The following is a 12520-nucleotide window of genomic DNA, read 5'->3' as shown; positions in this document are numbered from 1 at the left end:
TGATTAGAAATGTGTTATATTACAGGGATAAATTGAAGGTCTGTTGAGTGCGCGATTTTGGAGTGGTTTTGTTTCGTGGTATTTCTAAGCTTTTCAACTAGGAATTGGGGTTACATTCCTTCAAGTAAACTATAGAGGATATCAAAATGAAGATTTATAAATAAAGAACATTTATTTTGATTAATTATTGAGGGAGTTATAGTCATTTGAAGTTTGTGTTAAAAATCTGGAAAATGAAGAGAGTTGTTCAAATAGGATTTTATTTCTTAAGCTTTGATTCCGTGAGCGTAATCTTTAGTACGACATGTTAAGTATATATTTAGAAGTACGACATGTTAAGTATATATTTAGAAAACCAAAATATTTAGGGTTCTAATACTCGGTTTGGTTGTTGAACCAAGCTTACAAGCCAAGGACCCAGCCCTAAACTATAAGTGACAAAACTAGTTTTCAAAATATTTTCCATAACTTTGATTTAGGATTGAATGTGTTACACTTATATTAACGAAGCTATGAAATTATTTGAATTTCATAACTATTTTCAAGTATAAGTTTCGAGACTAGATTTCTCAATGAAAATTTATGCTAGCACGTGAATATTGAATCCATGGAAAGTATTTGAACCACAATGTTTCAAGCAAAACATGAATTAGCAAGTTTTGTTTTAAGTAATACAGTTTTTCATCAACGAGTTGAGTAAATATTGAATTTTTTGGAAGATAATGATAAGTAGGCATGTTCTAATATTTTTAAACGATTTATGAAATTTTCATTAACTACATGACTGAGATCTTGAGCCTGAGACTACAGAATGCCGTGTGCACAAAGGTTGTTTTTCATTATTGACGTCGAGTGTACTCTGTAACAATGATGCTATTGGGAGTGCTAGGCGAGCCTCACCTGACAAAGATGATGGGAATGTTGGGCGGACCCTACTACATCGTAGAGTTTGTAAACATTGGTTGTACTGGGCGTGTCCTACATAGATTTGTCATGTTAGTTAAAATGTTTTGATATACTTGATATGTCTTGCTAGGTTTCGATGATGTACATGCTCAGTATTTGAGAAAATTATTCTTACTATTATACGTTTATATTTAGGACTTGTATAAATAGATTTATATGTGTAAAGTATTCACGTGCTCTTATTTTTAAATTTATAGTTTTAAACTAAGTCACTCACTGAGCTTTATAGCTTACCCTTCCAAAATGTTTTACCCACTTTCCGTGTAGAGATTGAGTTCTTGTGTCTGAGAAGACTGCCTTAGTCTGCTGAAGCTCCAATATCGATTGTCAGTACGTGGATAGAGTTGTACATAGAGTCTGATGTGTTATGATGTATATGTCTTTGTATGATATAGATACTCTACAACTTGTGTAAGCTCTAGGAGTTGCGGTTTTTTTAATCTTTGTTGGTTATGTTTTGGTTAAGGTGTCTCCAAGTTTACTTGTGAATTCAGTTATTTCTGGGCTACACTTCATGTATATATATCATTAGTATAGGTTTCGTTGTGTTGTGTTGCATGTATAATAGTTTATATTATAGATTAGCAAGTTTATCACGCTTAAGAATTCAGTAGAGTCGACTGATATCGGTAGAGGAAAGCGATGTCAATTGGCTTCACGCCATCTTTCAGTCTAAGCTAGCAGGTAATCTAGGAGGGGGTGTGACAACTTGGTATCAGAGCAGTTTGCTCCATGGAAATTAAGACAAATCGGTTAGCGCTAAGAAGAAACTGTAAAGTAAATAATTGGAAGTTAAGTTAATTTAGAGGGAACCAGTGACATATGGTCTAAGTAAGGGTAGAAGTAAGTTCAGTTATGTTAAACATGTGAGTAGACATTTAGTACCATGCATTTGAGTTAGGTATCTATAATATGTCTAATGTGTTGACATATTATAAGAGTCATGCCACCACGTACAAGAAGACGACGCAGACAGAATCAGAACGGGATGTAAGGTTCTACCCAGGGTTAATTTATAGGGAAACCTAGTACCCCAAAAGTTCAAGTTGGGGAAGGAAACGAGCAGTTTGAAAGAATTACACAAGAGATAGGAAGACTAAAGAGAGTAGAACCTAGTAATCTAAAACAGGCGTACAGAATTGAACGGCTAAAGAAGTTAGGGGCTACAGTGTTTGAGGGTTCCACAGATCCAACTGATGCAGAGGATTGGTTGAATATGCTTGAAAAATGTTTTGATGTGATGAATTATCCTAAGGAACAAAAAGTCAGATTGGCCACATTTTTGTTGCAGAAGGAGGGTGAATGATGGTGGAAATCTATATTAGCTAGGCGCAGTGATGCACGTACTTTAGATTGGCAGACTTTTAGAGGCATATTCGAAGATAAGTATTATCCTAGCAAATACTGCAAGGCCAAGAAGGATGAGTTTTTAGGAGTGAAATAAGGATCACTTTTAGTGGCAAAATACGAGAGAAAATATACTGAACTTTCATGGTATGTTGATGTTATTGTTGCATCTGAGAGTGACAGGTGCCGAAGGTTTGAAAGAGGGTTGCGTTTTGAAATACGTACCTCAGTTACAGCCATTACTAAGTGGATAGACTTTTCTCAGTTAGTGGAGACTGCCCTTGGTGTGGAGCAAAGTATAACAAATAAGAAATCAGCAGTGAAGCTTAGTCGTGGGACTTCAATAGCTAGCGGGTTTAGAGGTCGTGAGCAGCGAGGTTCACACCGGGGGTAAATATTTTAGGCTGTCAAGACTTTAAGAGTCAGTTTGGAGGCCAAGAATCGAGGAACATGAGTTATGGTAATGTTTTTTAGAGGCAGAGCCAGAAAATACCTAGTCAATTTGCTAGATCAACAATAAGACCGCAGCCAGGTCATGAGTCCATTCCTAGTACAGTTAGGTGAACCCCATGCATGAGTGGTGGTAGAAATCATCGAGCTCAGTGTTTAGTGAGTGTCAATGTGTTTACCAGTGTGGATAGCCAGGACATTTAAAGAAAGATTGCTCGCAGTTGAACACGACAGTTCAGAGGGATCAGGGTGTTGGGTCCCAGACAGTTAAGCAATCGAGAGTTTCAGTGGTTCCAACAGAGGGCACCAGCGGTGCAAGTCAAAAGGGAGTTGTTGGAAGACCTAGGCTACAGGGAAAGTTCTATGCTCTGACTCAACAATAAGCGAAGGATGCACCAGACATTATTACTAGTACAATTCTTATTTGTAATGTTCCTGCAATTATTTTATTTGATCCAGCTGCTACGTATTCTTCTGTTTCTTGTATACTTCTAACTAAGCTGAATAGGATGCTAGAGCCTTTATCTGAGGGGTTAGCTATATACACACTAGTCGGTGATGTTTTACTTGTCAATGTGATGTTACGTAATTGTGAGGTTTTAGTAGAAGGTGTATGTATGCTAGTGAATTTCCTACCACTAGAGTTACAGTTAGATGTAATTTTGGTAATGGATTTCTTATTTACTCACTATGCATCTATGGATTCCAATTGGAATGAAGTGGTTTTCAGAAAACTAGGCTTTTCTGAAGTGGTTTTCAGAAAACTAGGCTTTTCTGAAGTGGTTTTATAGGTATGAGGAAGATCATTCGTAGGAGTTTAATCCCAATTTTGAAAGCTAAGAAACTGCTGAGGAAATGTTGCACAGTGTTTCTTACATGTGTGGTAGAAGTGCAAAGAGAAAAGCTGAAGCCAGAAGATGTTCCTGTGGTGAAAGAGTTCCTTGATGTATTTTCAGACGATCTGTCAGGTCTGCCACCTGATAGAGTGATCAAGTTCAATATTGAATTGTTACCAGAGACCACACCTATTTTACAAGCACCGTATAGAAAGAGTGAATATAAACATATACTCAGTAAGGGACCTACTTCTAGTCCCTTTAGGTGTCTATTAACTTCCCATTAGAGTCCTGTAAAGAAGTACCCCTAAAGTGGTGTCTTCCTAAACACACGCAATCTAATGATTCCATAGAAACACATCTGGTCTTTGGTGAACCCAAAGGAACACCATAAACAAAACTGGTCTTTGGTGAACTCGAAGGAACACTTAAGACAAACTGGTCTTCAGTGAAACCGAATGAACACTTAAGACAATTAGGTTGTAAGTGACCCTGTCATACCACTCATAAATAACATCTCATGATAGACTGGTGATCCATTCGGACCACACAGTCATAAAAAGGTGGTGATCCCGAGGGACACCCATATGGGTACGACTCTAACAGATAAAAGTTAACAGAACACCCAATCCATAGCATGTAGCATGTTATAACATCACTTTATGGCATGAATATTAATCCGAACGTTCTTAATCATGTGATTAATATTTCATGCATCATCATTGACGCAAATTAGTCGTCATCATCATCAACATAAATCAGTCATAAATATCAGTCATCAACATACGTCATCAACATATTATGCTTTTTAGCTACATCAATGCATAACAGATAAATTACACGCAAACTCTTAACTTCAGTACGAAGGTCTAGTAGGAGAATCTCTTACCTCAAGATTAGCTTAACATAATTATACTAACAGTTACTATCAAGTTTCTTAAGAATAAATCCTAAACAGTAAGGGGAAAAATAATTAAGTTCAATGACTTAACAGTTGCATAAAGATCCAAAAATCCTATTAATTCAACTTACCCAAAGTTGAGGTTGAATTCCAATTCAACCTTGATTGGGAAAAAAACGCATAGCTCTCAGTTCTTCCAATTAGATCTAAACAAGCCAAAATTAGTTATATTTAGGACCAAAATTAATATTTGTTGGGCATACTTAAAACCCAACCATATCTTACCAAAAGTTACCACAAATAGGTGGGAAAATAACCAAAAATGGCTTGGCGGCTTGGCGACTCAACTAGGAAGAAGGCAGATGCGTGCAGCTCAGTTGAATGAGGAAATGAGCTCGAGTAGAAGAGGCTCGGGCAAAAGAAGAGGTGGCTCAGATGGCTCGCGTACAGCTCGGACGTAGAAAATGACTCATTGATGCAAGTAGGGTACAACTTCAAAAGATAGCAGCTCGGGTAGCTGGCTTGCATGACTCACAAAGGAAGCGACTTCTTACACGCACATGGCTCGAAAGAACGATGACACTCTAAACTGTGTCAGGCAGGAGCGACACAATGGCCAATTGGAGACGAGTAGAGACGACGATGCATAGTGGAAGAAATGATGGAGAAGGTGTGAAACTTGAAACGACATTACTGATGGCTTCATAGTGAAACAATGGAGAGAGAGACGAAGAAGGGTTCGAAGACGGCGGAGGATGCTTGAACATCTAACGGTGAACCAGGTGGTAGTGAACGACGATAGTGGTGGTGGCTAAGGTTTGTTGAAGAAAAAGATGAAGCTAGGGTTTCTCAATGAATAGGATGAAGTGCACGTTTCCCAATGAGGCATATTTAAATATAAATAATAATATTATTATTACTATTTTTTATTCTTTTCTATTCCTTTTTCTTCATTCTTTTCAAAAAATAACTTTCTCTCTCCACTTAAATACCATCAAATTATCACTTTCTTTATCCAAAAAAATAAAATCAAATAACTCTTATTCTCTCTCATCATTAGTTCCTCCCATCACATCATCTCTTTTAACTTTTCAAAAATAATATATTAAACTTTATAATTATATTATCCATAATATAACTATTTTACCCTTCCTTATACTTTACATACATACATACATACATACATACATACATACATACATACATATAATCAAGGGGTCATTTAAAAAATATAAACAATTCTGAAAATGAAAAATGCCCACAGGCTCATAATAGAAAATACCAAAAACTCTCCGTCAATCATGCCGTTAACAATGTCGTACTATACTTGATACACAATTGTTTAGATTTGGCTATTGTTTGGTACACGATCGTTTAGATTTGGATAGCCAAATATAAACGATTTATTTTTTCAATTTTTTGTACACGATCGTTTAATTTGGTTAAACGACCGTTTAGATTTGGTTACACTATTGTTTATTCGATCGATTAGATTTGGGTAGTTAAATTTAAACGATTTTTTTCAAGATTTGGTACACGATCATTTAAATTTGGTTAAACTGTCTTTTTAATATTCTTCTGGTACACGATCGTTTAGATTTGTCTAAACAGTCGTTTATATTTGGCTATCCAATCTAAACAATTTTTTTTAGGATTCTTCATACACGATCCTTTAGATTTGGCTATTTTTTGTACACGATTGTTTATATTTGACTACCTAAATTCAAAAAACGTTTCTTTTAAGTCTTTTATATTTTGTACACGATCATGAACAACCAAATAAAAGTTGGAAAAAAAATTTATATTTTATATTTGATACACGATCTGGAACCAAATAATGGTTGGAAAATAGAAAGGAAAAGAAGAAAGACGATGGAAAGAAAGATTCACAGATGAAAAGGAGAAGAAAGATAATTGAAGGGAAGGGCAAATCTGAAATATTTTAAAAATGGCTAACTTTATGGGTTTTGTTACATGGGTCGTAAATATTTTATCGGTTTGTTATATTTATGAAAATTTCCCTATAATTAATCAAATTCCTTAAAGCTCACCAATTAACCAATCACAATCTTTAATAACATAAATCTCTAAATCTTTAAACCAATTAAATATTTTTTCCAACAAATATTTAATTAGTCATAATTTCTGTAAAATAACTCAATTAACCCCTAAAAAAATTACCTTATATTTTGGGGCGTCAAAAGCTTCTCCCATTCGAGAAACTTTCATTCTCGAAAGTTCTAATCCTCGAATAAGTTTTGGATATTAGGCTCTCATGTCATCCTATCCTTCCTATGTGGTCTCTTCAACTTCGTGGTTTCACCAAAGAACTTTAACGATTGCAATTTCTCGATTCTTGAGCATCTTGACCTCTCTTGCCACAATCTCAATGGGTTGCTTCGCCTCATAACTCAAATTCTCATTAATTTGTAATGGATCAAAGTCAACTATGTGCATCGGATCTACTATATACTTCCTTGACATGGAATACATTATGAACTGCAGAAAATGATGGAGGCAACGCCAAACGATAAGCTACAGGGCCAATCCGCTCAAGTATCTCAAATGGCCCTACAAAACATGGACTTACCTTTCCCTTCTTCTCAATTCTCAAAACACCTTTCATAGGTGCTACCTTCAGAAAAACCATGTCTCTTACGTCAAACTTGAGATCCTTACGTCGTTCATCAGCATAACTCTTATGTTTGCTTTGCGCTGTCAACGTACGGGCTCTAATTTTCTGTATGGCTACATTGGTGGTCTGAACTAGCTCGAGACCTAGCATTCTTTACTCACTAACCTCACCCCAACAGATAGGAGATCTATAACACTTCCCATATAGAGCTTTAAACGGTGCCATACCAATGGTAGCCTGATAGCTATTATTATAAGTGAAATGTAAATGAAAGTCCCAAGTCCCTGAAAACTCTAGCACACAAGCTCGCAACATATCCTCTAAAATTTGGTTCAAACGCTCTATTTAACGATCAGTTTGAGGGTGAAATGTTGTGCTAAAATCCAATCTCGTGTCCCAGGCAATCTGAAATCCTTTCCAAAACTTTGATGTGAAACGAGCATCTTTGTCAAAAACAATTGATATAGGCATCTCATTCAGTCTCACTATCTCAATCATATATAATTGTCCCACTTATTGGCAGTATAAGTGGATTTCATTGGAATGAAATGGGCTAACTTCGTGAATCTGTCAATAATAACCCAAATCACTATATAACCCTTTAGGGTTCTAGTCTGTCCTATAATGAAATCCATAAATACATTCTCCCACTTCCACTGGCACACTCAAGGGTTGTAATAAACTTACTGGCTTCTGTCTTGATACCTTCACTTGCTGGCACATTAAACACCTTTGTACTATCAGGATACATAGAAAATGGGGAACTATGAGCCTCAGTCAAAAGCTCGGTCTTAACTGTACTATCTTCTAGCATGCATAACTATCTCTCAAACATAAGTCCATCATAAGAGGATACAGAGAACTCCTCAGCTTGCCTTGCATCTCCTAGACGACACTTTTCAACCAAATATGGATCATGAAGTTGCGCGACAATAATTCTTTGTCTCAAAGTTGGCTATATTGACAACTAAGCCAACTGTGAGGTGACTTGTCCTACTAAAACTACAATCTCAACTATCTGAAAGCCTATGTGCAAAGGGACCTACTCAGTAATAAGTGATGATGAATGTGATACCTTTCTATTAAGAGCATCAGTTACCACATTCGCCTTATCTGGGTGGTACAGAATCTCATAGTCATAGTCCTTTACTAACTCAAGCCATCTTCTCTATCTCAAATTTCAACTACTTCTGAGTGAAAAATTATTTCAGGCTCTTATGGCCAATGAAGATTTATATCTTCTCACCATAAAAATAGTTTCTCCATATCTTAAGTGCGAAAACCACTTTTGCCAACTCTAAATCATGTATAGGGTAGTTCTGCTCATGACTCTTTAACTGACAAGAGGAATAAGCAACCACCTTACCATTTTGCATCAACACACAACCCAGTCTCCTATAAAGGCATCATTGTAAATCACAAAAGTTCCAGATCCATTTGGCAGTGTAAGGACTGGTTCAGTGATAAGCTATTACTTAAGATTCTGGAAACTGCTCTCATATGCTGGGCTCCAAACAAAAGGAGTCCCTTTCCTGGTGAACTAAGTCAAAGGACTGGTTATAGGAGAGAAATTTTCCACGAATCTTTTATAATAATCTACTAAACCCAGAAAACTACAAACTTCACTGACTATAAAAAGGTCAAGGCCATCTGAGAACAACTTTAATCTTTGTTGGGTCTACAGAAACTTCCACACTAGATACTACATGGGCAAGAAAAGACAGATTCTTTAGCCATGACTCATACTTAGAAAATTTAACATAAAGCTTATTGGCTCAAAGAGTCTCAAAAACTTGATGCAAATGCTCCTCATGTTAAGCCTCTTTCTTAGAGTAAACCAAGATATCATCAATAAAAACTATCACAAAAGTGTCTAAGAAATCCTTAAACACCCTGTTCATTAGATCCATAAATAAAGCAGGAGCATTGGTCAAGCCAAAAGACATTACAATTAACTCGTAAAGCCCATATCTAGAACGAAAAGCAGTTTTGGGAACATCACTGTCTCTAATCCTCTACTGGTGATAGCTTGGACGAAAATCAATTTTAGAGAATATAGTGGCTCCTTGTAACTGATCAAACAAATCATCGATTTTGGGTTTCAGATATTTGTTCTTGAATATCACCTTATTTAGCTCTCTGTATTCAATGCAAATGCACATCGACTCATCTTTCTTCTTCATAAACAGTATTGGTGCTCCCCAAGGTAACACACTAGATCAAATGAAACCCTTGTCCAACAATTCCTGCAACTGGACCTTTAGCTCCTTCAGCTTAGTTGGGGCCATTCTATATGAAGCTCTCGATATAGGAACAGTGTTTAGCTCTAACTCAATCACAAAATCGATCTCTCTATGAGTCAAAAGTCTTGGAAGCTCATCTGTAAAAACATCAGGTATTCCCTTACCATCGATTCAAATGATAAGGAAACTTCAGGCTCTCAAGTGTCTACTATGCTAGCCAAGATACTTCAAATACCCTAGTTGAGTAGTTTATTGACCTTCATGGCTGAGCTAAATTTGGGTAGGACGAAATTCCTGTCCCCTTATACTTGAAACTAGCCATAGAAGGAGGATTAAAAACTACTTTCTTGCAGGAATAGTCTATACTTACATGATTATCAAATAGTCAATCCATGCCTAAAATTACATCAAAGTCTCGCATGTCTAAAACTAACAAAGTCACATCTAACACATGGTTGGAAGCATATCGATTACCACTATGCTAGCTTACTCGACCTCCTAACGAGTAGTGGCAAATACTATTCCCTACTGGGAAGTAGAAGTCTGGTTCAAGGAAGTCCCCAATAGTTTCTGAGGGCAAAAGTCAGCTATGTGTCCTGGTTGCTTGCATTTATAACGTACTCCACTTCATGCTAAGCAAGGTCCTCCATGGAACCTCCCACAATTATGACAGGCAGGTAGTTCTTTCAAGGTCTTACCTACTTCAACAATCTCCTGATGATGCCACTGAAAAACACCAACTGACCTCAGATTCCTCTGTGGTACTACAGTAGGCTGTAACTCAGCCTTCCTCGTATGACTTATGGTTGACCATTTCTCTACAATCTTTGACGAATCAACCCTCTCATGCAATGCGTCAGCGTTGGTGGCTGACTTGAAGGCTCAAACGGAACCATGGAGATCTAACTTGAGACCAGCTCTAACAAACTTATCAGCCTTGGCAGACTGAGTCACTACCATCTTAGGAGCAAAGCGGGACAACATATCGAAATATACATCATACTGCTCCATAGTCATATCGCCTTACTGCTTGGCATCTCTCAGGCTGACAAATAAGAATTTTGCATAGAACTTCTCCTTGAATTTCTCCTAGATGACCCGGTTCACGTCAAGACAAAGCATCCTCTTTGAAGTCTATCACTAGGTGGTGGCTCTGTCCGTCAATAATAATATGGTGCACTGAATCGTCTTGTTGTTAAGAAACCTCATATCCCAATAGATGGTCTCCACAGAAGCCAACTACATCTAGGCCTTGGTGAGGTCTACCAAAGGTCCATCAAACGTCTTAGGGTTGTACTTCCTTAAATCTCTTAAGTGTTTAACCTCTACTGACAGCTGATATGTCATGCTCTAGGTTCCACTATGATCTAAAGAGGGGCTGGTGGTGTTTGTTGGCAGCTTCAAATGGTGCTTATGCCTCTCTTAGCATATTTTGATACATTTATTCCATTATAGTAAGGTCTACCTGAATGACAGGTGCAGTAGGGTTGACAGCTTGCACGACATATTATTCTTCAGGTTGGGTACGTTTAGCTCTTCTGTCTCCCCTACCACCTTCATGTGGTGGCATTTTTTCTAAATTCCACTACCAAAAGTTTTTATAATACACTCATAACATTTATACTTTATTTAGTTTAATTCAAGCAAGGTCATAGACATATGCATAATTGTAACGACCCAACTCTTTATACTAAGTTAAAGCCATTACTACTTAAAGGATAATAAAACTTTCTTAAATCCAAATGGAAATAAAAAATCTTCATAATTAAAATCTAAAATACTGATTAAAATCATAAATAAACTAAAGTAAGTAGAAATAAATCTAAAAAATAAAATCCTAGTCGGGCCATATCTAGTTTCAAAAGAGAAATAATGAAAGTACAAAATACTGAAATAAAAATAAATAACATAATGGCCGTGAAAGCAAAACGTTTCCCTATGGCATGCCACGGTCACTTCTAGTCATTTGCCAACTTTCCTTTACCTATTCCTCTACCTTTACTTGTAAAAAAAATTAAACATTAAAGAGAGTATAAAAATATACTCAGTAAGGGACTTATTACTAATTCCATTAGGTGTCTGTTAACTTTCTATTATAGTTCTGTAAAGTGATACCCTTAAACAGGCACGTTCCCGAACACGCGCAATCTATGATCCCGTAGGAACATCTCTGGTCTTGGTGAATCCAAAGGAACACCTAGGACAAAACTGGTCTTCGGTAAACACAAGGAACACCTAGGACAAAACTAGTCTTTAGTGAACTTGAAGAAACACTAAGACAATCGTGTTGCGAGTGATCCTATCAGACCACTCATATACATAACATCTCATACTGGACTGGTGATCCCATCAGATTACACAGTCATAAAAAGTTGTGATCCTGAGGGACATCCATGTGGGTACGACTCTAATAGATAAAACTAACAGTATACCCTATCCATAGCATGTAGCATAACATAACATCATAAGCATGACATGAATATTAATCATAGCATTCTTAATCATGAGATTAATATTTCATGCATAAACATCAACATCAACATCATCAAATATCATCATCAACATATCTCAAACATAACTATCATTCATCATAAACATAAAGTCATTATACATCTTAGCTATATCAATGCATAATGGAACTGTACATGCAAGCTCTTAAAAAATAAGCATAGCCAACTAATTACAAGTCTTACATATTTCAGTAAAATACCACGAATTACCACAGGTAACAATTGTTGCATAAGGACATGATTGCCATGTTATTTTAGTTTGTAACTTTTCAAATTTGTGAGTGACGCTAAACTTTGATTGTTCGATGAATAGGCTTTAGGTACTTTATGTTCAGATAGTGTCTTACCAAAACTCAACTTCTTCGCTAGAGATAATGTATAACATGTTAGGGGTAAAAAGATCTTTGAGAGGCTAACTCTAATCTAATGTTCAATTCCACCAAATCTAATCAACTTTTTATTCCATCTTTCATTTATCGAGAATATCAAGCAATGTGCCAATGAGATTTGCACTCATGCTTTTCAATATGCATCACATCTAAACAATGACGCACATCAAGGTACTTCCAATAACTAAAAAAAATAGATTTTTTCTTCCAATAAGTTCTTAAACAACTTGCTTCACTTTTCTT

This window comes from Cucumis melo, chromosome 7, assembly GCF_025177605.1.
Source record: "Cucumis melo cultivar AY chromosome 7, USDA_Cmelo_AY_1.0, whole genome shotgun sequence".
Lineage (NCBI taxonomy): Eukaryota > Viridiplantae > Streptophyta > Magnoliopsida > Cucurbitales > Cucurbitaceae > Cucumis > Cucumis melo.
Note: the sequence above shows the minus strand (reverse complement) of the source record.